This window comes from Elgaria multicarinata, chromosome 1 (assembly GCF_023053635.1).
Source record: "Elgaria multicarinata webbii isolate HBS135686 ecotype San Diego chromosome 1, rElgMul1.1.pri, whole genome shotgun sequence".
Taxonomy (NCBI): Eukaryota; Metazoa; Chordata; class Lepidosauria; order Squamata; family Anguidae; genus Elgaria; species Elgaria multicarinata.
In genome coordinates this window covers 192,014,674-192,042,208 of record NC_086171.1, presented here as the reverse complement: position 1 = coordinate 192,042,208, position 27,535 = coordinate 192,014,674, and positions in this window count along the sequence as shown.

The following is a 27,535-nucleotide window of genomic DNA, read 5'->3' as shown; positions in this document are numbered from 1 at the left end:
AATTTCACCAGGTGTCATTTGTATGCGTGCAGCACCTGGTGAAATTCTCTCTCCATCACAGCAATTCAAGCTGCGGGAGCCCTGCCCTCTTGACCAGATACAAAAGTAAACCACCGCAAGTAAACCACTGCCCTGATCCAAATCTCTGTAGCTTGATTTCTATTTGCAGCTTCACATAGCTCCTCTGTTCCCACCAGGAAAGGCTCCCGGTTTGAGGGGGCCTCAGCAAGGTGGATCCCCTCCTACGCTGTTGGGCTCCCAGTTGCCATTTTAAATTGCCCGTAGAGAGCACCCTGATTTGGTGCATTGCTGGAAATTTTAAATGGTGGGCAGCTTCCAGACCCAGAGGAAATCTACACGTCCATTCGAAGGCGCACTCCAGACGCAGGCAGGCGCCCCGAAGCACCACGTGTAGACCCTGGCTTTGAGAGGGGGGGGGGAAAGACGCCTTTTCTATTCTTCTCAGCTCTCAATGGGGAGATTCCCAGCTGCTGTTGATCAGCTCGGGATTCTAATACTGAGCGCACTTACACGCGAGTAAATCCTGTTGAACCCAATTGGGCTTCTGAGTAGACATGTATATAGGATTGCCTTGCTCGTGCTGCCGCTCCCTCCCTCCCTTCCTCCCTCCCTCTCTCTCTCTCTCTCTCTCTCTCTCTCTCTCTCTCTCTCTCTCTCTCACACACACACACACACACACACACACACACACACGCTGTTCGACCAGCCGCCGCCTCCCCTCCCATGCCCTGGTCTCTCCACGGTAACAGCAGAGCAGCAGCGTTGCGGGTGAATGCCAGGAGTTTCCCGGACGAGCAAGGCAATCCTATATACATGTCTACTCAGAAGCCCAATTGGGTTCAACAGGATTTACTCGCGTGTAAGCGCGCTCAGTATTAGAATCCCGAGCTGATCAACAGCAGCTGGGAATCTCCCCGTTGAGAACTGAGGAAAAGGCGTCTTTTCCCGCCTCTCAAAGCCAGGGTCTACATGTGGCGCTTCAGGGCTCCTGCCTGTGTCTGGAGTGCGCCTTCGAATCGCCGTGTAGATTTCCTCAGTCACCAGACATGGGGTGGGGAGCAGAGACAGCATCAGCAGTGAACTCTGTCAAGGTAGTTGAGTGCTAAGCCTGGGTTCCAATACATTGTCTGCCTTCAAGTCTGTGAAATATATTCCAAGTTCTATGACAAAGGGAGCCAAATTCTCCTCACTGTCATCAGATAAAGAAACTTGCATCAGACTCATGACTCAGAAGAGACAGACAGTGGTTGGCTCAATACAGAAAATCCTTCTTTCAGCGATTGTTTGCACTCTTCATCTTTCTATGCCATTTCAGGGAGAGAGGGTCACACCCACTTTAACTGGATTGTGTAGCTACACCCACTTATGTCACCCAAAGAGGGCCAGAAAGCATTCTGCACTTGTGGATTCATTTGTGCTCTGCATAGTAACACGACATGTTTACTTCTGTCTCTTGCGTTGCTTGGCTTTTGACCTCACTTTGCAATGTCTATCCCTACTTCCTCCTCCCTCTACTCATAGTATATATTGCCCCTGCCCTTAGGTGACCACTTCATGTTTGTGTTGAAGTGGCCCATCATTCACAAAAGCATATGCCACAATATATCTGATAGTCCTTAAGGTGACTCATCGTTCTTATTTTCTTCAAGAGATGAATGCAGCTGCCCCTCTGGAATTTGCTCGTGTCTCATACGTCTCAGTAGGTACTCGGGAAATAGAATTCTAAGTGAATACTACTGTGGTTTAGCAATCTCAACTAGTTTATGCATCAAGGGAGAAAAGTACTTTAAAGTTATTCTATCAGTACATGAAACTATTTTATCTCCAGGGGTCAGATCCAACTTTAATTACCCTGAGAACCTCATTAGAAAAACTATTGAATTGAGAGAGAAACAAAGAATATGTATGAGCGCTTTATGATCGTTTTATGTCCTTAACGAGAACTTCACTAATGGAAAATTAAGCTTCACTACTTGGCAGATTATGACAATTCAGCTCAGATAATGGTTAGAATGAAAGAGACAACATGTCTTTTAAGGGTGCTTTTTTATCTGAAAGGTGTGAGATGGTGTTTTATACTCTTGGGTAGTTGGTCGTGTACAAAACCGAACACCGAATCTCTTTAAAAAAGAAAAGAAAAACCCACCTCCAAACACTCCTGCTCTTCAAAATGATCCAAACTGAACTGAAACTTCAGTCAACAAGTTGATTGGCTGTTGGGTTTGTATATGGAAAAATCCAGGCTCAACTCCCTATTCAACAATGTAATTTATTGAGTGGTGTGTTGTTGTTGTTGTTGTTGTTGTTGTCGTCGTCGTCATCGTCATCGTTGTTGGGTGGGTTTTGGGGGGGGGGGGAGGTTGTCCCTCATCTTAACCTGCCTAACCATACAGGTTTGTTGTGAAGTTATTAAAATGCTCTAATGTCATCTTGTTGGGAGTCATCCAACAGAGGTCAATAAGCAAAGGGGTAGAGAACAAGCCTTTTCTGCTTCCACAAGCAGGCCAGCCTACATTAGACCTGGCAATGACGGTAGCACCTCAGCCAGAAGAAGCCAAGCTGCTGGGATATAGAATGTGTAGCATACATTCTAATGGGCCCATTGACTCCAATGGAGATTTCTGTCTTTTTTCATTTGGGGGGGGGGGGAAATGGGTGTGGGAAGGTATAATTCTCCTCTCTCGGGATGCTCTGGTCCCAGTCTAAATTGGGAATGTGAGCAGTAAGATGACAGTAAAACAAAAGACAAGCTTCAGCTATGTGATTAGCATAACATGTAGGCTGACGCTAAGATTTGATCCCCCAAACCTGATGTAAATGTCAATTTCTACTGAAGGGCTCCTGCCCAAACACTGGACAAACTGAAGAATTTCATGCAAAACCCAGTTTTATGCAAAACCCACACCTGGGCTTTAACTGCGTTCAATGCAATCGCTAGCTTCTATTAGCAGAAGAAACCACCAAGGTGCTCTTAACATTTTTGTACATTCTACTACAAGCTGGAGCTAAGGAATAATGCCTGTAGCGTCATCTTCCCAATGGGGTGTAATAAATCAGCCCTGTGGTGGTTTCGTAGCTGACACATTTATTATTGTAGTGTTAAAAAGTTGACACTTGGATATTATAGGCACTGAAATCAACCATAATTACAATCTCATCTTTCTGCCAGGGATCTCTGCCCTCCTAATAATGTATTTGATCCTTGTGCCTCCTTTCCACATTAGCCCTATCATTATCTCTTCAGGAACATTTGGTACAATAGCTCAGCCACACTGGGAACTATTTTCAGGAGCCAACTTTTTCTACCCACTATATTTTGATGCATTCCAGACATATCCCTATGTTCTCTTTAAGAACAGGGGTGTTGTGTAATCTAAGTAGTGTAATCACTGACACCCAACTGTGCCCTGTTTTATTGCGACCCATGATTTTGATAGGATTTCAGGTCTATGAAGTGTTTTGCAATAAGTGTGTTGCCCTTACAACAATCCTATTTCGGAAATGGCTAATATTTCTATTGTACAAATCAGCCTTCCCCAGCCAGGTGCCCTCCAGATGTATTGAACTGCAGTTCCTATGATTTACAGCCAGCAATGGCCATGCTAGCTGTGAATGATGGGAGTTGTGGTCCATCACATTAGGAGGACAGCAGGTTGGGGAACTGAGACTGCCTTTCTCTAGCTCTGCCAAGGGAAAGGCAGTCCCATTCTTTGTGCACAAGACAGACAAGGAACTTCTCTACATTTTAAAAAAACACTGCCTTACCGTGGCTTTCTACATCTGCTTTCTTTCTGGGATGTGTTCGGTGCCATTTCCCAGGTAGCTATGTGGTTTGAAATTGAATACTTCCTCTCTCTGCTTGCTCCATTATCTCCATTCACTTTATTGAAACATCACCATCTAGTGGTAGAATTATAGTGCAACACCGAGATTACACAATGGAAGAGGATGCGTTTTCCAAATATTCCCATGCTGGCAGGATTCGGACGACACATTAGTCAACCGGGGGGCGGGGAGGGGAATAGTGCACTCACCGTGCATTAATGGGGGTATCCCCCACACAACATGTTTCCACATTGTTGCTCTGCCCCTGTTGCGTGGCTCAGTGTCCCATTGAGTACGTTAATAGTCAATGCACCAGTTGACTGACAGGCCGCCCTCCCACGTCTCCATCCTCCTTCATCCCTCAGGCCTCCCAGTAGTATCCTGGCAGCCACCGTGGCCCAAAATCCATGGCTGCTGGAATTGGCAGAACAGCAAACCATGCCTCTCATGCCCCATTGGCTCCTCAGTAGCTGTTGGCCATCCTTGCCATCTTTGACTGCAGCAGCGAACTTCAGCCAAGTGCTCAAAGTTATGAACTTCCCATAGAGACAAAATATGCCCCATGCCCTGTTCTTGCCTCCCCCAGCCACTTTGCCCAGTGGTTCCCAGCTCCCCTAACCCTAACTCCATTCTACCCACAGCTAATGAGAAACTGTAAGGCAGCCCATAATGAACATCTGGACATTAAATTGCTTCTTCCTCCTTTGTTTCAAGACCTTTAGCACTAACTTTCCTTCCGTAATGGTCAAATCAATATTGAAGCAAGAAGGGGAAATTATCCAAGGTCTCAAATGACCCCTGCGGTGCCCTTCCATTAATAGAGTCATGATCTATGTCAGGGTCTGGTATCAGTGAGAGGCTCAGAAACGGTGATTATAAGTTTTAGTACTTCTGTTTTCGCAGTTTAGTCCTGGTGGCAATGTTTTCACCTGGGGATACATTTCAGGATGAGAAAAAAAGGTGGCGGGAAAGCAATAACGAAAGCAAGACATTTTAAAACTGTGCTTTAACATAAATCACTACAGAAATGTCAGTTGAGAGATAGATAATGAGATAAAAAGTCAAGAACTACAGACAGACGCTAAAGGCTTATGTCTCAGGACCAAACTAGACGTGATGTCTAGTGTTGTTGCGGTTGTTTTGAAAGAGAAAATGCAGCCCAGGGGGTGGGGTAGTGACTTAGGCCATGGCTAGAGCAGGCCTATATCCCGGGATTGCCCCGGAATCATCCCTGTGCATCCAAATAACACCCAGGGGATCCTGGGAGCAGGCAGGGATGACCCCTCCATTTGCCTGGGACGATCCTTAGGTCTAGCTAAGGCCTTAGATCAGCGCCATATCACAGCAGGACCATGGGCAGTGGTTTGAAGTGAACCAGGATCCAGGAACCAAGACCCACTATTCTAGGGCGCAAGTGTCCAAGTACATAAATGGCCACACATCGACACAAAGTGCCAGTGGTGCAGTTCTTCCATTCCTCTCCCTTTCCTAGAACTACCTGCGGAGACAGTAAATAATCTAAATGGGATTGAATTCCAGCTGTTCTATTATAAGGACAACCAAATCTACTGGAAGATGGGCAGAGCAGTCTAACGGTGGTGGTGAGATTCCACGGTGGAGCAAATGCCACATCCAAAGCCATGTACCCTTGCTTCAGCCAAGGTGGGAATTGGGAGGGTGGGGCAGTGTTTTCTTTGCCTACGGTATCTTCTCTTCCCCCTATCTCTCAGTGAAACCAGCATAGTTTGGGGCCTGTTTGGTGTTGGGTGAAGGAATGAGGGGGTTTGAATCCTGTCGATCCAGGGCCTTCCCCAACATGCTCCTGACACCCCACCTCACACTCCCCTTTCAGGTCTCACTGCTGGTGGGACAATGGCGGAGCATTCCACCGCCACACTGGGGGATCTTCCATGGCAGAGGTGGTATCCCATTAGTGGGCCTCCCTCCCCACCTGTGAAGTGACACTTCTGCCCCATCCAGTGGTCTCCCAGGCAGCATAGAATTGCTGCCTCCATATTCTATTATTCTGTTATTCACATTACCCTTATTATCAAATTCCATTTGTGTATATTGGAATTGTGTAACCTCAATTGGGGACTGATTTCATATTATGTTATGTTTTCCAGTCTATGAAATCGTACACATGAAATAGCGATTTTCTGAAGAAGCAGTTTTTATGGCGAAACAGGAGTAAAACCAGATTCCTGTAATTCACCTTGTATTCACCTTACTAGTTTCTTGTTATGATATACGCAACCGTTATTTCATAGTCTTAACTCTGTTTATTTGGATGGTTCACCTTGTTGTAACCAGTATCTCCTCCCGAGTTGTGAATTGTTCTGTTCATATCATAATATATATATATATATATATATATATATATATATATATATATATATTGTTGGCTTGTTTACCCCATTTTCTCTGTTGTTTTTGTTATGTAGCGCACCAGTTGTTTAATTCACACGCTTTAACTTCACACTGTGCAGTTGTATGCTATTTAGCATTGATTTAGCTGTCTAGGTTCTATTAAACATTCTTTGGAAACAGTTGTTGACATTTTTCTAACAAAGGCCACTTCACATACCAGGGCAGAACAGTGGAAATGCATAATGGGAGAAGGCTTGAAGAATATACACACAGCTATTATAAATATTCAAGTGTCCCTATTTCTATCATGAAATGCTGGAGGGCACAATTCCCCCCTCCCCCCGCAGCCACTAACCTATCTTTAATAGCTCTCCGTCTCTTATTCTCAAGAATCCCTTTCAGAGTTTATATGAAAGCATGGAGGAGAGAAGAGGGAACAAGTACATACAGGCTGTGTCTTGATAATGACACTTTCGTTGCTTGTTCCCTCAAAACCCTGCAGCATCACAACTATGGGATGGGAATGCTAATCTTCATGGCCTGGGGGAGGACAGGCTTTCCTGACCAAAAAAGTTTTAACTTATGCCAATAAATGTGTGTGTGTGTGAGGGGGGTGTTGATACAGACTTAGCCATGCTTAGTGTAGACCCATTAATACCAATGGGACATGTTAGTCATGACTAACTCCCATTAACTTCCAGTGTGTCTGGAATCGGGTCCAACCCAATGAATCTTGTAATAGCTCATACAAAACTTTGGTTTTGTTGAAGCCGTTGAAGACGAACAAGGCCTTCATCCAGGTCAGGCTGTAGCGTTCAAGTAAAAAGACAGCATCCATTTGGCTCATCCAGCCCGCCCCCTGTCCTCTGCCCTGCCTTCCCAGCTTACCTCGTCCTATTCCGGGCCTCAATCCACCCCTGAGACTGCCCGCAGCTTGATGCCAAAGAAAGATCACCACTGACAGACTGTGGAAAGAAGGTGGTGACCTCGCCACAAAGGGTAAAGCTGCTGTAAGTCAGCTACTTTCCCAGCATGTAGCTTTGTCCGAAAAGCCTGAGTTGGCAGCTGTCATTTATTATTATTATTATTATTATTATTATTATTATTTATTACATTTATATCCCACCTTTTTTCCTCCAAGGAACCTAAGGCGGCATACATAATCCTCCTCCTCTCCAAGTTATCCTCACAACAACAACCCTGTGAGGTAGGTTGGGCTGAGAGTCTGTGTCTGGCCCAAAGTCACCCAGTGGGTTTCCATGGCTGAGTGGAATCTTCCAACTCCCACCCGGATCTCCCAACTCCCAGTCCAACACCTTAGCCACTGCACCACACTGGTATAAACAATGCAGTGCCACTGCACAGGCACCACGGAGTATGTGGGATGTATAGAAAGCCCTACAATCACACTTCCCAGCTCTACAAATTACATAACATCTGAAAGTGGTTTGGTCGTTCTTGCTTATATCTGTGCCACAACCCTGTGGAGCTATGTACATATCCTATACCTAGGAGTGGTGAGAATTTCATTTCACTTTGGCTCTGATAAGAATTTACTAAAATTCTCCTTATTCAGGATGGAAAGAATTTAGTTTTTTTATTTTTAAATGAACGTGGGAGAAACTGACATGGACACCATCCAGGGCGTTGAATGCTTAGTTTGGATGCCTATGTATTTGGCCACATGCAGGCAGAATTTAGGGTTGACACCTGTTTTTTCTTGCTTGCTTTCTGATGGGCTCCTCATCTTCAACAGCTATATGTCAGGCAGGTACATCCTGATCTTCTTCATTCTGGGAGCTGCCGTACCTGTTGAATTTGACCCAAGGCAGACAGGTGAGAATTTTGTTTTTATCCATTTCTTATATGTATTTCATAAAATTCAAAAAGTTCTCCACAAAAAGAAAGAACTTGAAAGTTTAAGAAACAAAGCTGTGAGAAAGTGAAACTAACATATGTAGGGGTTATTGTTGTTCCTCTCTGGCACACATTCAGTATTGGCAAGCCATACTGAATGAGCTGGAACAAGGACAACAATGATAAGATAAGGCCTTGCTAAGGAACATCTTGGCACTGGCTCACCATGCCAGGAATGTGCTGACGCAAGAGCCACAGAATACAACACAGTCTTGAAGGCACCATGATCACGCGTTTCCTTAACCCTTATATGGTATATTCATGCTGAACACACACTAACAGCACCTTCTGTGCACGAGGTAATCATGCATTAACATGCTGTACGCAACAATCAATCATAACTTGTAAACAAGAAATGTAACCACTTAGTTCTTAATAAAAAACAGGACGGGGCCGCCTGTTTGGGATGCCTCATCTTCATGCAGTTGGACTCCTTGCCAGTTATTTACCACATCTGGTGACCCCGACGTGATCGGATCCAGGAAACCCCCTGCTCATCGGCTGGAATAGCCTTGGTGCACCTCAGTGTTACTACGCTCCCTTATCGTGAGTATGGGGGGGGGGAATTGTCAGCTCCGCAGAAGCTTCATGCACAAGAGCTATATAAAATTTTAAAACAGCAAGGTTGTACAACTGTATCCCTCAGTCATGTAAGTGACTTAGTAAATGAAATAGTGTTGCAATGCCCTTGGTATCCCAAGGCAGGGACACTTCAGCTCACAGATTGGGTAAAAATAGGTACACACCTATATACTGAACCACGAGCTCCCATACAGCACTTGGCAGCTGGAGAAGGTAGGAACCGAGGCATCCTCCAGCTCATTATCTTTTATCGCTCCCATTTCTCAAACATCACTCTCATATCCCCAATTATTGCCTCCTGCATCAGCTTCACAGCTGAGAGGAGAAGAAGCAAATAGTGAAGTGTTGCCAAAACTTAGTAAAGTCCGTGAGGCTTTTGAAGAGGAAAAGAGGAAAGGAACATTAACCTCGGATGAGCTGTTTGAAGGTCTTAATAACTTTCCTTCAGCTTATCCTATAACCTCACATCAAAATGACCAAGGACAGGTAGTTGTCAATTGGACATCATTGCCTTATTCAGTACTTAGAGAATTGAATAAAGCTATTCAAGAGACAGGCATACGCTCTACTTATGCCCAAGGCATGGTGGAGAGTATTGGCAATGGATACACTATACTTCCTCAAGATTGGAAAGATTTATTTCTCATGATCCTAAGTCCAGCCCAATATGTAGTTTGGGACAATGAATATCGAAAGGAGTCGCTCCATATAGCCCTTAGCTCTAATGGAGTGATAACAGCAGAGCAGTTGTATGGCAGTGGACAGTTTGCAGGGATAGAGGCGCAGGCGCAACTACTTATGCCTACCTTTCAGGCCATTAACCGCTGCATCATAAAAGCATTTCAAAGGGTGCCAGTGTCTGGAAAACCTTCAAAGTCCTTTACTATCACACGCCAAGGACCTAGTGAGCCTTACCATCAATTTATAGACAGGTTAAAGGAAGCCTTACAGAGACAAATTGACAATGAGGAAGCAAAAGAAGAATTAATGAAGAAATTAGCCTATGAGAACACCAATGCGGATTGCTGTAAAGTTTTGCAATCTGTTATTGCTCAGCAAACTTATGAGTTAGCTGACATGATCCAGGCTTGCGCAGATGTTGGAACACAGATACACCAAATGGCCATGTTAGCTGGAGCCCTCCAACAAGGCAATAAGCCACTTTAGCAAAACAATTTCAATTGCCATTGGATCAGGCTCATGCCATTATTCAATCATGCCCACAATGCACAAAGGTACATTCAGCCCCTGATATAGGTGTCAATCCTCGCGGCACAGTAGCCAATGAGCTATGGCAAATGGATGTTACTCATTTTAGTCCTTTCACTCCATGGAAATACCTTCATGTGTCAGTTGACACTTACTCAGGATATATTTGGGTCACATGTCAAAAAGGAGAAAAAACAAAACATGTAATTAATCATTGCATTAGAAGTTTCTCAGTAATAAGAATTCCTTCTGCCTTAAAAACAGATAATGGACCTGCTTATTGCATTACTTCTTTTGCACAGTTTTGTGAAACCTGGCAGGTTACACATACTTTTGGCATTCCATATAATTCTACTGGTCAAGCTATTGTTGAACACACCAACTGCACCTTGAAAGAGCATTTACATAAACAAAAACAAAAAGCAGGGATCCCCATTGGTTTGGGCTCCCGCCAGGAATGGCTGGCAAAAGTGTTGTTCACTATTAACCATTTGAATGTTCTCCTACCAACTAATACTACCCGATTACAACAACATTTCCAAATGCATACCCCTTTGCCGCAGCCGCTGGTTACGTACCGGCAGCTACCTAATCCTGTCTGGCACGGCCCTATCCCCTTGATCACTTGGGGTCGGGGTTATGCTGCTGTACTTACTCCAACAGGACCAGTGTGGGTTCCAGCACGGTGTGTGAAGCCCTGGAAAGAGCATGTCGTGGCATCAAGGATTAACCAACCCGATTCCGGAATTCTCCCTACAACTCCAGGAGGACCCCCTGAAAGCACGTGGCAGGGCGCACGTCCAAAAACATAAACCAACATGGGGAGAGATAAAGGCGTTATCTCTTCAAGCTCAAAAATTATTGGAACAACAGCATGTTGATCCAACTCCAGAGAATTTTCTAGTTGCTGCATTTGCTTGCTTAAATGCTAATTCTTTGCTGACAATAATTCTGTTATTTAGCTGTATAACTTGTCCAGTTATAAGCACTCCACTACATGATAGAATGCAGTACAATGTATAGATAAAGTTAGCAAAAATAGTAAACACCACTGATTTCTGTCTTACTGATGCTCCAGATATGCATGGATTACTTAGTACATGTCTCATTCCCATATGCAAAGCTCCTGGTTCTCTTGGTAACATTACTGGGTTGAGTAAATTTCTGAACTTTAGTGAAATTCATTATCATACCATGGCCCAATGGGGAATTGCTACATACCAGTTACCCCAAGATGCTATACACTTATACACCCCATATGTTGTAAACCACAAGAATAACACATGTGCTAGAATGGTAAATTGCTCTATTCACCGTCCACTAAAAGGTTGTTTGTCCCCAGGGCCTTCTTTGTGGAATTGTTCAAAGATAGAAAATGTAACAAGTAACTATGGACACATTATATTGCCAATTGGATGGTTTTTCACATGTGGGTCTCGTACTTATAATTATGTACCCGCTAATATAACATTAACACATTGTTGTCTTAGTCGCTTGACCGTGATTTTACCACCTCGGCCTACTAAAAGCACTCGACAGAAAAGAGAGACTGAGACTATGAGTGCAGTTTGTAATGGAAATATTACTGTTATGAGTCCAGCAGAGTATATCTCCCTGGCTTGTCGGGGTTCCTGGATTGGCTGTGGGAAATGCCAAACAACTTGGGCATCTGGCATGTTTACTAGCAAAGACAATTAACAGTACTTCCATTGCTATTGGACTTTTGATTCAAGAACAACAGGATTTAAGACATGCTATACTGGACAATCGAGCTGCAATTGACTTTTTGTTGTTACAAAGACATCTTGGCTGCGAAGCTGTGGAAAATATGTGCTGTTTCAATCTCACAGACAATAGTAACCAAATTCAACACCAACTGGATTTACTTAAAACATATACACATGCAGTTAAACAAGATATTACACCTGAGTGGTGGAAGTTTTTATAGTCCTGGTTTCCAACAGGATGGTTCAAAACTATATTTCAATATGCTGTATTGATTGTATTTTTATTAATCACCTTCTGCTGTTTCATACAATGTATCCCAGGATTACTGTCATGGTGTGTTCCCTCTTGCCGTCCCAGAGCTTCAAAACCAAGCAAACGTCAAATTTATTATGCTTACAAGGCTTTACAATTAAAAGAATAAAAAAGGAGGAGATGTAGGGGTTATTGTTGTTCCTCTCTGGCACACATTCAGTATTGGCAAGCCATACTGAATGAGCTGGAACAAGGACAACAATGATAAGATAAGGCCTTGCTAAGGAACATCTTGGCACTGGCTCACCATGCCAGGAATGTGCTGACGCAAGAGCCACAGAATACAATACAGTCTTGAAGGCACCATGATCACGCATTTCTTTAACCCTTATATGGTATATTCATGCTGAACACACACTAACAGCACCTTCTGCGCACGAGGTAATCATGCATTAACATGCTGTACGCAACAACCAATCATAACTTGTAAACAAGAAATGTAACCACTTAGTTCTTAATAAAAACCAGGACGGGGCCGCCTGTTTGGGATGCCTCATCTTCATGCAGTTGGACTCCTTGCCAGTTATTTACCACAAACATATGTGATGTACTGGCTAATGTATAGGACTGGGAGTTGGGAGATCCGGGTTCTAGTCCCCACTCTGTGGTTGAGGTGGGCTCATTGCAGTCAACTTTTGCAGCCCTGGCATGTGAGCCTGTTTGTGACATCACAGTAGTGACTCAGCCCATGGCTGGGGAGGATGTGCTCACTTTGTGGCAGCTTCAGAAGAGGGCAGCCTCAGGGTCTCACAGGTCTCATGCAAGCAGCAATAGCCACAAGCCACCTGGGTGCACCTGCCTCTGTCATCACCATGAGAGAGAAAAAGGAACCCAAAAGGCGACCACCATAGAAACAAAATAAACCCAATGAATTAAATCGTCATTCAAAAATTATACACACTTATTTATACTAGAATAACTATTTACAATCAACTACTAATACAAGTCTACAACAATCAACTATCACATCAGAGTAGCATTTCATTACATATCAATAGCATTCAATAGTACTTAACAATCATTTCAAACTAAATTTAATCAGACATTGCATGAAAAATCCGATGCACAGACATCAAATATTTTCATTTAATTACATCAACAGTATATTAAGACCAAATTTAGTCAACAAGGTTCATGTTATTCCTTGTTTTGAAGCATCTTCTTCAAAAACATCGGTCTTAGTACTCTGTAAAAAATAACAATTTCAAAGTAAACACATTTAATTAGAGTTACTCCACAGTAACAACTCTCATTTACTTCTTATTCTTTTGGCTGGTTCACAAGATAAGAACACCGTGAATTGCTTTATTCAAACAACTTACCACCAACAGGCAGTGGAAAGCTCACGCAATCTCTCTTTTCAAGGTGAGACCATCTTCCAGTATTATATCTACACAGTATACAAAAAGCTAATTAGCTATATTTTTCCTAAACAGGCAAAGGTCTGTGCCATTGCACAATATTATACTTCTTCAACATTCCAGGAAGTCAACACAAAATTAAGACCTTACATACATACCAAAATCTGTAAACCCCTAGAGCTTCAGGGGAGGAAGCATTCACAGCCAATGCCCCTCCATTCGTCCAGTTCAAGGGAACATCTCCATCCTCCTCCCTCGTCTCTGTCTCCATGTAGCACAAGGAAAGGTGCTTGGACTTGGCTTTGGGCCCCTGACATACATGTGGGGCACTGGAAGCAGTTAGAGACAGGGGTTAGGACTGTCCGTCGCCGAGAAATCCAGCCCTTTTTGGCTTGCTAGACTTCCACGGCACACCGGACTCCGGTTTGCTTTTGCGACCCAAGTCATGCGGGTTTACAGATTTTTGGGGGGGGGGGGGCTTGGCTTAATTTGTGCAAATAGGGATTTGCATACATTTCGCCTGTAAATTATGCAGATTTGCATGATTTGCAGCCAAATTTGGGCAAAAAAATTTTTTTAATGGAGAATTCCGCCAGCTAGCCCAACTCATTGTATACTGAGTGGGGCCAGTTGGTGGAAGACAGAACGGAGTCCATGGGGCTGAGCTGACAAAAGATTGTGAAGCTCCACCCCTAACATGGATTCCCCCAACATCCCTAACTTAGGCAGGAGGGGTTGACATAGCAGTCGGGTGACAAAACACAGTCAGGCACTCACATGCGTTACACAGTCCAGAAGCAGAGGAGTCCAAGGGTCAGTAGAACAGAGCATCCATCACAGGGCAAAGTCCGGGAGGCAAGGTAGCAGAAGTGGGATCATTTCCAACCCCATCCCAAGAATTCCCAGTTTCAAAAGTCCTCGCCTGGGCAGAGGGTTTACCTGATGGGTTCATGTGACCCTTCTATGAACTCCTCATGCTATGGTGGCTGAAGAGGATGAGGTGGCATGATGAGTTTGTAGAGAGGTCACATGACCTCATCAGGTGATACCTTCCTCCAGGGTAGGATTCTGGGCATGGGGTTGAAAATGGCCCCTATGGGGTCACTTCCATTTCCCCAAATGTACCGCAGGGGTCTCCGCCCCCATCTTATTGGTCCATGGAGGTATGACCCCCATCCAGTTATCCCTCCTTCAGGGGCAGGACTCCGGAAGTGGGACTTCCAGGGATTGGATGGGACTTCCAGCAGGGGTAGAGTTAACCACGTCTCCCATTAAAATAAGGCGCAGGGCTTCCAGTTTGATGTGACATAGCCTTTTTCACTCCTCTGGCACTTGTGTGGGGTTAAGACCTCTCTCTGCCCCATTGCAGGCTCAATGAGCTGCAGGGATGGCGTCCTGATGAGATACTTTATGGGCACTGTAGACCTGCACCAGTATCCAAGACACAGTGGAGGGTGGCATCACTGGCATGCAGACTCCCATCTTGCCCTGAGAGGAGAAGAAACAGAATCAGACAAAGACAAAGAGTTGTTTGGTTTTTTTGTTTTTGATTGCACAATTTTATTGATTTCATCGCTTTAAAAATGTCATGTAAACCTTTGATAAATCAATATCCAGTTGCTTATTGTGTGAATGAATTCATGGCTTTTTCAGCCCTCAGATTGAGAGTTTCTGGAAGGCCACTGTATCTGCGATGACTGGTTTTTCTCCCCAATGTAATCCCACATTTCCTAACCGCAACCCTTTGGAGTGGGGGAAATCATGGCATCTTGGTTCCTACAGTAATGAGATGGGTGAGGGAGGAACTTGCTGACCCCAAACCAGACCGAACAGCCCTTGTAGTCAAGGGGATGGCAATTTTAGGGTGAGATATACCGTTATTTTTCTTTCAGAGATCTGAACATGTGGGATACAGCTCACCCACCTAGAAATATGCTTTGCCCCTTCTGTGCCCCCCCCCCCATGATTTTTTTCCCTGGTGCCGCCACTGCTGCTCTCTCCTGCTGTGTGCAGGAGAAGCAGCACCATTAGAACAGCGGACTCAATGGGCCTCTTGCTCATTGTGTACTTCCTCTTTTGAAAAGAGGAAATAACTGAGGTATGAAAACACGGGCGGAGAAGTGAAGGTAGGGAGCGTGGTGTGATGGAGCTTTTAGTCTCAACTAGTAGCCACCAGCAATCAAAGCCATTGGAGGAACCATCTTCTAATGGCTAGCATGCATTGAGATGGCATCTTTAGTCAGTAGCTAAACAGAAGACTAAGGACGGGTGGGGAGAGAAAGGTAATCTTCTCACTGCAGCTTTCCCTAACCTGGCACCCTCCAAATGTTTTGGACTTCAACTCATATCATCCCCAGCGAGCAAGCCCATACTCAGTAGGAGCTTAGGTCTAATGCATCTGTAGAGCACCAGGTTTGGTGAAGACTATATTGCAGCATATCGGACACTGAAGACATTACTGGTACTTGTTTGCTAATGCACCAAGGAGCCAGGAACTGAGGGAAGCATTCTTGGAAAAGTCAGACTTGGGGTGGAAGAGGACAGAGGCAGGGACTTGCCAGTATTGATTGGAAATAATCCGCCAAATAAAACAGCCCCAAAGAAACCAACCAAAGAATCTAATTATACAACGAAGTAATCAAAAGACAGAAGAAAATGCCATTTTTCTACACAAAGGGCCACTATATAGTTGTTCTTAATTGGAATGTTTGCATATTGCCTTGGAGCACAGAACACATTCAGTGTATTAGATATAAATGTTAAATTCCAAAAGTGATACTAATAACGTTGCAGGAGAAGAGACAAAAATCCTCATTCCAATCATATAAGGTTCCAGCAAGATTGATCTGTGTGTGAATGCAAACTCCTAATCCAGAAGGGAGATTCCCTTCTGGATAAGGGACTCCATGCATCTCAGGCAGTTTTGTGCATAGTAATAACTGCTAGGTCCCCACTTCCAGCACCTGGGGCATTTATAAATACCATTGGAGGCTGGTGGCTCTGAGTTCATTGAGGTTGTGAATTTGCTCTGGTTTCAGTCAGAACCAATTGGCACTCTAAAGGAGATATCCAAATTGCTGAACCCATTTTAGGGATTGGGTTCAACACCTCGGATAGCTCTTCTAGAGTTCCATCTGGTTCTGACTGAAACCCAGAGCTGATTAACAGCCCACTGACATCAGAGTCACCAGCCTCCACTGAAAAATACATAAAGCACTCAGAGAGCTTCGGATTTGGGAAAATATAGAAATGTAATAAATAAATAAATATTGGTCCAAGTTAGGAGAATACAAGAAAGGGGACCCAAAGACCGTATTGTAGGTATCGGGCTTCCTTTTAAGGAGACATTCCTATACCCACTTACCTGAGAGACAGTGGGGAATGCAGTGGAACTTACTACTGAGTTAATATGTATAGGCTTCTACTGTAAACTAGCACAAACAGTAGTGCCTGATAAACAAACAGATTTGCTGGATAGCAACTTTGAGAAGGTGAGAGTGGAAAGGAGGGAATGGACCATACTCCAAGACTCCACCTCCAAGGTAATAGTGAGTGATTTCCATTACCGTAGCTGCAACTCCCAGGATTCTTCAGGAAAAGCCATGATGACAATTAAGATTAGGGTGGCCATATGGAAAGGAGGACAGGGCTCCTGTATCTTTAACAGTTCTATAGAAAAGGCAATTTCAGCAGGTGACATACAGTACATATGCATGCAGCACCTGGTGAAATTCCCTGTTTATCACAACAGTTAAAGCTGCAGGAGCCCTGTCCACTGTTGTATCTGGTCACTCTAGTAGAGCTCCTGCAGTTCGGACTGTTGTGATGAACAGAAATTTCATCAGGTGCAAATGACACCTGCTCTGAAATTCCCCTTTCTACACAACTATTAAAGATACAGGAGCCCAGTCCTCTTTTCCATATGGCCACCCTAATTAAAACAGTGTGCAACTACGTTGAGTTTGGGTTCTGGTTTTGCTGGGTCCAAGTCATCAATCAGGTTCTTTTGGTTATCAAGGTGAAACAAGCCACTTGTGCAAACAGATGACAGTTTATGGACTGGAAATGGATGCAGAATATACATGTAAAGAAAGTTAGCACCTTTTCCCAGCTAATCCAGCTTTCATAGCTGGGTGTCTATCAGGAGGCCCACAATAGATGGAAGCCGTCCCTTTGAGCCACAGCAGGTTCTCCAGGCTGGTAGTGCGTGCAGTTCCTCTTGAGGCTTTGGCTTCATTTCAGTTGCTGTACAATAATAAAATGCATATAATAAATTTATTAATAATAATAATAATAAAAAAAGCCAACTCGGTAATTGAAACAACAAAAGTTCCACAAAACAACAGACACCACATAAGACAGAACTCAATTGCAGTTGTAATCCCATCTAGTAAAACATAGGCAGAATAAACAAGTAAATCTTCTGGGCCTTCTTAAAAGCCTGCAATGATGAGACCATGGGGGGAATTTAACTCTCTCTCTCTCTCTCTCTCTCTCTCTCTCTCTCTCTCTCTCATTCTCTGCCATGATCCCAACAAAAATTGTCTTTCCAAAGATGCTATTTGAATTTCAAGGGAATCCACCTCTGTGCCAACGGGCACTTCCATTCCAGTGCAAATTGCATTTTTGGAGATGCCATTTTTGTTGGGATCCTGGCAGAGAAAGAAGGAGTTAAACCTGCCCTTCTCAACCACCCCCATGGATGCAAGATGGCTCAGGCTTCATGCGGCTGCAGCTTATGTCACCAAAACAGCATAACAACATATATGCATGTTCATTGCATTGATGAAATCAATGTCATGTCGACTTTGGCCCTAGGATGCTCATGCGCCACTTTCAATTTTGTTACGTGACTCTCTTGACCTAAACATGTCTTTCCCATTTTCCTCTGTAGACAGCCTCAGCCCTGCCTCTTCCAGGCATGGCTGTACAGTGGAGCAACACATCCCCTTCTGCAAAAAAGGGTTTATATTCGTTCCATGCGTGAGGATTAAATAGCCGCGTCGGTCTTCTGCCTGTTCTTCATTGGTGTGCCGCTCTTTGGCCTCCACCAGGCAAGGCCAGTGACAAGCTATTATGAGTAATGAGGCAGAAACCATTTGGCAGAAAGAACACAACCTGAAATTATTTTTTATTTGCATTGCTTGTCTTGCTGATTTACAGTAATTAAGGAGGAAAGAAAGAATCATGTTTGCTCCTGAATTTTTCACTGTCCCCATAATAGATTAATGTTCGGCACTCAATCTGTTCAAAGAAATTAGCTAAACTGTTGCTGGGGCTGTCATGGTCAATAGTAGGGATGTGCTCCGCTCCGATTAGGAGCGTAGAAGCAGTAGCGGATTGGCCTGCTCCGCCTTACCCAGAGGCGGAGTAGGAGCGGACCGTGGACCCCCTAGAAGCAAGGCGAAGAGAAGCGACCATTTTTCGGAGCTCCGAGTTCAGGCGGAGCGCTCCGGTCGCCATCTTGAAAACATTTCGCCATAGGATTGCATTGCGGCAAATAATCGCGCATAACTACGTTGTTTTTGAAGCTATCGCTCTGGAAATTCTTGTGCTCAGAGAGTCGTGGATGGGGGTCATTTTGAGACCACTCTCACCTCTCTGCGTTGTCCGTGTCGCGTGCTATATTTTTTTGAAAATCGGGTCAACCGCGCGGCTCAAACTGCGTTTCGGCTTTTCGCCCATAGGATTGCATTGAGGGAAAGAATCGGGGATAACTGGGGGGGGGTTTAAGCTATCGTTCTGAAAATTCTTGTGCACAGAGAGTCGTGGATGGGGGTCATTTTGAGACTACTCTCAACTTTCTGCGTGCTGTGGTTCACGTGCAATGTTTTTGTGAAAATCGGGTCAACCGCACGGCTCAAACTGCGTTTTCGGCTTTTCGCCCATAGGATTGCATTGAGGGAAAGAATCGGGGATAACTGGGGGGGGTTTAAGCTATCATTCTGAAAATTCTTGTGCACAGAGAGTCGTGGATGGGGGTCATTTTGAGACCACTCTCAACTTTCTGCATCGTACGGGTCGCGGGCTAGAAGTTTTTAAAAAATCGGCGGGAAAAATACCTTTTTCAAAGGGCTGAGGGGCAGAGTCAGCTCCCGGTCATGATGATCCCAAAGTTGGAGGAGGGCATAGGCAAAACAGGTAACTTGGGATTCTGGGAAACTTCTCTTTCTTCATCTGAACGGGCTTTTCCCCGTGTTTTTTAACACAGTAGCCCCACCAAATGCACAAACACAACCTGAAATCATATACTAAGCCAAGAATAAGAGATAGAAACACAGCACTGCTCCCCACCCTAACCTTGGTGAACAACTGAATCGATGTGGTGCAAGGGGATGAGCTCCCCTAGGGCATCTCATCGTGGACGTGCCCCCACTCTCTCCTGCACTGGAAGGCCATAGAGCCTTCCAAAGAGAGTAAAACGGTGGAGCAATGCCTATCATGAGTTGAAGTGAATGGTCACTTTTCAGTGGTGGAGCAATGCCTGTTCTGAGTCGAAGTGAGCGTTTTACTTCTTCTCGGAGCTGTTGGTGGCTGTCAGTGTCTTGAACTGGCAGCTACTTCCCCCTCCCCCGGGCACGTCCCCCTATTGCTGGTAAAAGACAGATATAGCCTTTTTAAAAAAATTCTTCTTGCTGTTTATTGAGCAACACTGCTGCTTTTAATTCCACCCCTCCTTTGTTTATTTATTGATTTATTCCATTTTATATGCATTACTGGCTTATCCTTGGCTCACTTCCTTATGCCCCCAGAAATGCCAGCTGCATGCCTGCCTGCCTTCCCTCCCTCCTCCCCTGCCCACCTCGCAGGGATGTTGTGTGTGGGGTGCCCGATTTTCAAAAATTCGCCAAAAATCAGGGGATGATGGGATTGCTTTGAAACTTGGCATGCGTGTGTATATCTCCATGAGGTGTCATGGTGCCAAACATGAGGTTTCTAACTTGAACAGAAAAAAAGTTGTATAATTTTTTAGCTTTCAATGCAAGCCTATGGGGGGGGGGAAACAGAGCTCCGGATCCGGATCCGGAGCTCCGGGCGGAGCGGAGCGGAAGTGGGCGGAGCGGGGGCGGGGCGGAGCGGCCCGATCCGGAAAATGGCGGATCTGCAAGTGAAGCGGAGCGGGGGGTCCGTGCACACCCCTAGTCAACAGCTACCCAAAGTAGATCTTAAAGGGCCATTTTAGTCTAGGAAAGCTATTGGGTGAGGGGAGGGAACTGAACATAGGCAAAGTTGTACAAGAAACATTTGAAAGTGGGTTAAAATACATGCATTAATACAAAAAGTTTAAAGACATATATAGTAATGAAACCAGAAATATTTTTGCTTGGACTTATGGATGATCAATTAAAAGTAAAAGGATTGTTAGTTCAACACATGGTGACAGTGGCAAGACTACTATATGCCCAATATTGGAAGAAAATGCAAGTACCAACAACGGAAGAAGGGCGACTTAAGGTGTTGGAATTGGCGGAGATGGCAAAATTAACAGCGTTAGTAAATGAAAGAACAATAGATTCATATGTAATGGGCTGGAAACCTTTTATTGACTATATACAAGAGCTGCAAAAGGATGACTTATTTGTTTGTGGGTTTTATATATAATTTGTAATTTTGCCTATGATATATGTACTAGCTTGTTGTGATGAAATTCGTTTCTGGTAAACTGGAGATAATTGAAGTCTGCTGTCCAGCTTGATGATTGCTTCAATTGATTTATAGCCTTATGTAACTGTGTTTATTTTAGTAGATGTCTGTGTTGTGTTGTAAATTGTTTAGTGTATATTGTTCCCCCCCCTCCTTATATATCTGTTTTTTGTCCTTGTTTTGGTTGTTTTGTGGCAAATAAATAAAAACAAAAAACATAAAAAAAGAAGCGTTTGAAAGTGTTTCCCACTTGGAAATAATAGCTGATTAACATATTCAATATCTGCCAAAATTGATACGTGGAAACACCCTCAAATTTGCATTTCAAAATGGCAGCCATGTGCTAATCTGCAGGTAAGTGTAATTTCTCCATAAACTTTTATTTTTCAATTTTGCGATGTCCCAAATTAATTAATTGTAAAACACTCTAATAAATATGCAGGCCCAGGAACATGGTTTTGCATGAATTATATATAATAACCACATTATCTATAATAATAAAAGAGGATGTGTGCCTATCGTTTAGTGCCAGAGTGCCATGACTGAAACCTAGACACAGGAAACGTCGTATGCATATTAAAAGCATCCTAGGCTCCATAAAGATACTCCCAACTTCTCAGTTGCTGATCCTGATCCCAAGCTGGAGCATTTCCTTTCTCCAATAATCCCACAAAGCTGAGTATCTCTCAAAAGTAATGTGAGACCTTTTGGTTTGGTCAAGTGTTCAGCAGCTGTGATCAAGTGGAGAATTCTTCCAGCAATTAGGACAATCACATACTTCAGCACTCCAATTGAAATAAATGGTATTTATTAGGGTGGCGCCTTGTGAATTGCAAAAATAGAGGTCATGCATCACCAAAAACAAACAAACCTTTTTTTGCATAAAATTGGCACATGTTAATTTGTATGAATAGATACAAATTTTAAAACAATCATTTTTGTTTTTTAAAAAAGGTGTCAAACTGGAAGCGGTTACTTCAATTGGGAGTGAAAAGTGGAGTGGGGTGTCCAGCACCCTGAAAAACAGATGCTTCGGACTTGGGCAAGTGGGGATTTGTAGCAAGGCATCCCCATGGCTCAGGGCAACCCTTTGAACCCTGGGATCTCCATGCTAATGGGATGATGTACTCCCCATTTTTTCAACCATAAACGGGGGGGGGGGCTGGTTTGGAGCAGTGATGAGAGGGGCAGAATGGCAGAAACCGGGGGAGCCAGAGCCAGTCCCTCCAAAGTGCCATGGTTAAAACAACCCCTACAACAAGCCATGGGTTATTTTATTGCTATTTTGGATTTTTATGTTTTTCATTTGTACACCACCCAGAAAACTGAAGTTATTGGGTAGATTTAAAATGAAACAAACAAACAAATTTACTCAAAATCAAGTCCTACTGAATGCAACAGGAGTTCCTTTTCTATAAGTATTATGTTCTTTAAGTTTGCCTACATGGTGTTGTGTTCATTGTTTTCTTCTAGCTTTAGTTATTATCATTGTGAATACTGGAGAATTACAATTGAATGGGCAATTCTCTAAATACATGAGTGTGTGTCTTCTCCTTCTCCTTCTTGCTTGCAGTGAGAAAAGTGATGATCAAGTTGACCCAACCAGCTGTTTAACATCCCAGGCAGGATCTACACTATTCATTACACCGTTGTTTAAGTGCATTGTTGCGTCCTCCCTTGCTACATTACAAAATGCAACTTGAGCCCAGTCAATCGAAATACCTTTTCTTCTATCGTTTTACCCCGGCACACTCTTCTTTAGAACGTTCTTCATTATGCTCATACCGGCTCTGAAGTAAACCTCCTTCTTCCGGTGACTCTGAGCTAGACCTGCCGGGATAAGCTGGCAGGGAGGCGGGGCGATGCGTAGGGACGAGGGAAGCCCTGCAGCGTCTTAAAGGGGCCACGTGCTCCCCGAAAGATAAGCGGTTTTTTTAAAAAATTAAGCCTCTGTCCCCTCTTTCACCGCCCTCCCTCCCCCTCCCCCTCCCCCTCCCCCTCCCCCTCGTCGCGTTGTGCCAGCTCTCCCTCCCCTAGAAAAGCCCTCACTTGTCCTAATCAGGAAGCAAAGACCATGGTCACGAGACATGACTTTGAAAGACGGCATTGAATACAACGAAAGGTTGGGGCACATTGTTAGTTTTAAAACGATTTTAACAGAAAGTGGAACGGTTTTAAAAGTCAGAAGAAACGTAACAACAACAGCATCACATGACTGCTGACGTCATCTCTGCCAACTTGTTACGTTTCATCTAGACAAGTGTAGACGGGCTCCCAGTCTTCCTGGCATGTTGTTTATTTTCCTATATTTTCCTATCACATTTTGACAATTGAGCACCATAATACATTAGAGACTCTGACCAGATCTGAAAACTGCTGTACATATATTTTCTAACTGTGCAATAATTTCTTGTTCTTTCCTCCAGTGTTGCCTTTAAAATTGTCCTCACCAGTTGCATGAAAGATCTGATGCCAGGTGCATCTGCTTTGCAATGCAGGATGTGTCAGGAATACGTACTTCTTGAAATTAATTATTCACCATTTCAGGGGCCAAGGTAGACTCTGGTATGACAAAACGTGGCCTTGTCTGTTTGTTTTTCCCCTGGGATTTTGACACTTCTGATTGTTCTGAAGCAGCTTATTCTAATTTCAGGGCATATGCTGAGGTTCCTGCCATCCATATGTTTACATTTCATCTTTTGATACATAAGGAACACGGTGAGGGCCAGAAGTAAGTCTAGCTCAGAGCCTTACCACGAAGACAACCCTGTAGCATTTTGATATCCAAAGAAGTGCATGAAAATGGCACCTCCATGGTGGCGAAAATATATCAATAAAATACGTAATTGACAATCTGGGTCCTCACTTACACCAAGCAGGATATTGAACTACAAAAGCAGTATGAAAGCAGTATATAAAAGGCAGGAGCCACACCCAGTAGGATATAGCAGTATGAAAGTGGTATATGGTATATTTTAATGGGCCTCAACAGTTGTGAGTGCACTTCAATACCACTATAAAGCAGTAGTGTGGCTCCTGCCTTTTATATACTGCTTTCATACCACTTTCATAGTGCAATATCCTGCTTGGTGTATATGAGGCTTATTTCTCATTTAATGGCACTACTACTATCTGCCATCTCTAGGGTTGCAAGTTGCATCTGGCCCCTGCTCCTGTGCCTTCAACAGCAGGGGATACTAACTGGGCTATAAAAAGTGTCACTTTGATTTCTGCACATCAGCTGCTGATCAAGGCACAAAAGAGATCCATTTATTGCCATAGGGGTGGCAATGCTTCATAGCGTCTTCTGCTGGGCTGAACACAATTCTATGCCATCTTATAGAGGATTCTCTCCTGGAGGTTTGGCCATGTAATTTGAGGTGGCCCAGTGCTTATTATGGGGTGCATGCAGTGGAGGCTGATGCTTCCAATGCTAGCGGGTGGTGAATCCACCCCAGGTATCAGTCAGAACTCTAAATGAGCTATCCATGATACTGCAAGGATAAACATTATGGCTTAGCAAGTCATGCAAACCATTCCTAACCATGGTGGCTACATAACCATGGTTTAAACACACTGCTGCAAAAGGGTTAGTGGCCTAACCATGGCTTAGCTTGTTGTCTGAACAGGCCCATTGTAATCTCAATGTGGCAGGGCCCTATGCCCATATAATTAGACAGTAACTCATAAATTCCTTTCATGCCTTAGTTGAATAATCTTGCCACACTAGACATCTGCAGGTAATACTGGATCTATGAATGTAGTTTATGTTTGGGCAGCTAGACAGCCTTTCTGTTTAATAATGCATTCTTAAGAAATGTTCAAACATATAATTGAAATCAATCTGTTTTTCCCCTTTGCCCTTTTCACTCCCACTCAGTTTTTGATGGGACCTGATAGCAATTCCTCTTTGTAAACACATGATGTGCCTGCGGAAATTGTTCTGAAAAATTGAAGGGAGCTTCAGAAATGTGTCTCATCTCCTTACTCCCATTCAGATGCAGAAAGCTGCTAAAAACAACCTGGACCCAGAGGCTGAAAAGCAAGATATCCCTTTCAATTATCACCAAACTTTTCTCTCATGTAAGCAGAATGGGTGGATTTTACTCCGTGTGTGTATGTACAGGCCAAAGGTCTGTAGAAGGATTTCCCAGAGCATGATTCATATTTTGGGACAATAAAATAAAATAAAAGCAGGGACAGAACCAGCTCAAGTTTGTATCTTTTCCAGAGGGTGGCTACTTACGCACCCCCCAAAATGGGTGTAACATTTGTGTACAATTTTCTTGTGCTAATTTATATGCATAGATGCAAGGTCAATAAACAATTGCTATAATTTAAATGGAAATACATCTCATCATAGTGGGGAAGACTGTGAACAGGTGGCCTGTGTGGATGGCCTACTCACTAACTATTATTTATTTTATTTTATTTATTTATTACATTTCTATACCGCCCAATAGCCGGAGCTCTCTGGGCGGTTCACAAAACTATTGCTGATCAGTGTCAAGGACGCTGCTCTCCCATAATGCCCCTAATTCATCGCCTGGCTGGGGATTTTGGGAATTGCATCCTGGCAAGACCAAGTCTGGGAAGGCTGAAAGAGAGGGTGCCTTCCCCTGACTAATAGCACACCAACCTTTGTAAAGTAGGACATGCTTTCCTAAATGGTAGGAAGTTCCAAGGATCAACCTTTTCCAGGTTCTCTATTGGTAAGAATATAAATGACAACCTTCCATACAGTCCTTTGAATTCACCAGTGAATTGCAGCAGGGGATATTTTGTTATGAGTATATCTGCAGACATTTTTATGATTTAGTATGCATGCAGAAGCACTCGCAGTGTGTATTGATTTGTATGTGCTTTGTGCTTAACTGTATGCACAGACCTTGCTGCAATGTGCTATGACATATTTTTTAAAAAACACCAATGTTATAATGCCTTTTATTTCTTCTTATTATTATACACCCTTGAAGAAGGCCTTAAAAATTAAATAAGAAGTGAAACATGTTGGGCTTCCCTTAAATACAATCTTTGTAACCCGAGACATTTCTCTCCCTTTTGGGTTTGCTTTGGATGCTTCCCAGCCTTTGCACTCACTCTTTGGATTAAACACCACAGCTGCTGAGCCAGAAACGTATAAAACTAGCTGCAGAGAAGGGAAAAGACAGATATACATAATGTACCTGTCTTCTTCCCACCTCCATTGCTAACAGCAGGGGAAGACTTAAGCTATGAAAACAGTGTGGGAAATTCCCTAGCCAGTTCCATAGCCCCAACCCAAATTGCAGACTGCCTCGTGGCTATTTTTAACAAAGAATCATAGAATCATGTAATACTAGAGTTGGAAGGGGCCTATAAGGCCATCGAGTCCAACCCCCTGCTCAATGCAGGAATCCACCTCAAAGCATACCCGACAGATGGTTGTCCAGCTGTCTCTTGAATGCCTCTAGTGTGGGAGAGTCCACAACCTCCCTAGGTAATTGGTTTCATTGTCGTACTGCTCCAACAGTCAGGAAGTTTCCTGTAACTTGAGCCCATTATTTTGTATCCTGCACTCTGGGAGTCCTTTCCCAGAGTGAAAGAGGGCATCCTCTCTTTCAGCCTTTCAGAAGAGATCCTGGCCCTCCTCTTTGTAACAACTTTTTAAGTATTTGAAGAGTGCTATCATGTCTCCCCTCCATCTCCTCTTCTCCAGGCTAAACATGCCCAGTTCTTTCAGTCTCTCCTCATAGGGCTTTGTTTCCAGACCCCTGATCATCCTCGTTGCCCTCCTCTGAACACACTCCAGCTTGTCTGCATCCTTCTTGAAGTGTGGTGCTCAGAACTGGATGTAATACTCAAGATGAGGCCTAACCAGGGCCGAATAGAGGGGAACTAAGAATGTTGGAAGATTTGTTCATGGATCTGCCATGATCATAAAAAAAGTGGTGTTTGTGAGACCAAAGGTCTATCTAACCCAACGTTCTGTTTCCACTGTAGCCAAACAAATCCCTATGGGAAGCCCACGACCAGGGCATGAGCACACCTGTTTGTATTTCCCAGGAACTGGCATACTGGCTCTGATACTGGATGTAGCATATAGCCACTAGGACTAATCATCATTGTAAGCCTTATCCTCCATGAATTTGTCTCATCTACTTTGAAAGCCTTCCAAAGCCTTTGAAAGCCATCATTACATCTCATGATAGCAAATTCCATGGTTTATGCATATACTGTGTGAAAATGTACTGCCTTTTATCTATCTTGAATCTCCCACCATTCAGCTTAATGGGATGACTCCATTGGGTTCTAGAATTATGAGAGAGGGAGAAAAACCTCTCCCTATCCACTGTCTTCACATTATGCATAATACTATACACCTTTATCACGCTTCCCCTCTTACACACCATTTTTCCTAAGCCAAAATGCTCCAGATGTACTACCTGTTTAATTTATCCCTCAGATCACACTTTATTGAAGCTGAAAATATTTACGGCACTGTCCACTTGTGATTTTTACTTTTACTTGTTTACACAAAACAGGATTATGATTACCATCATGGCAGATTTCTCTGTGGGCTACTA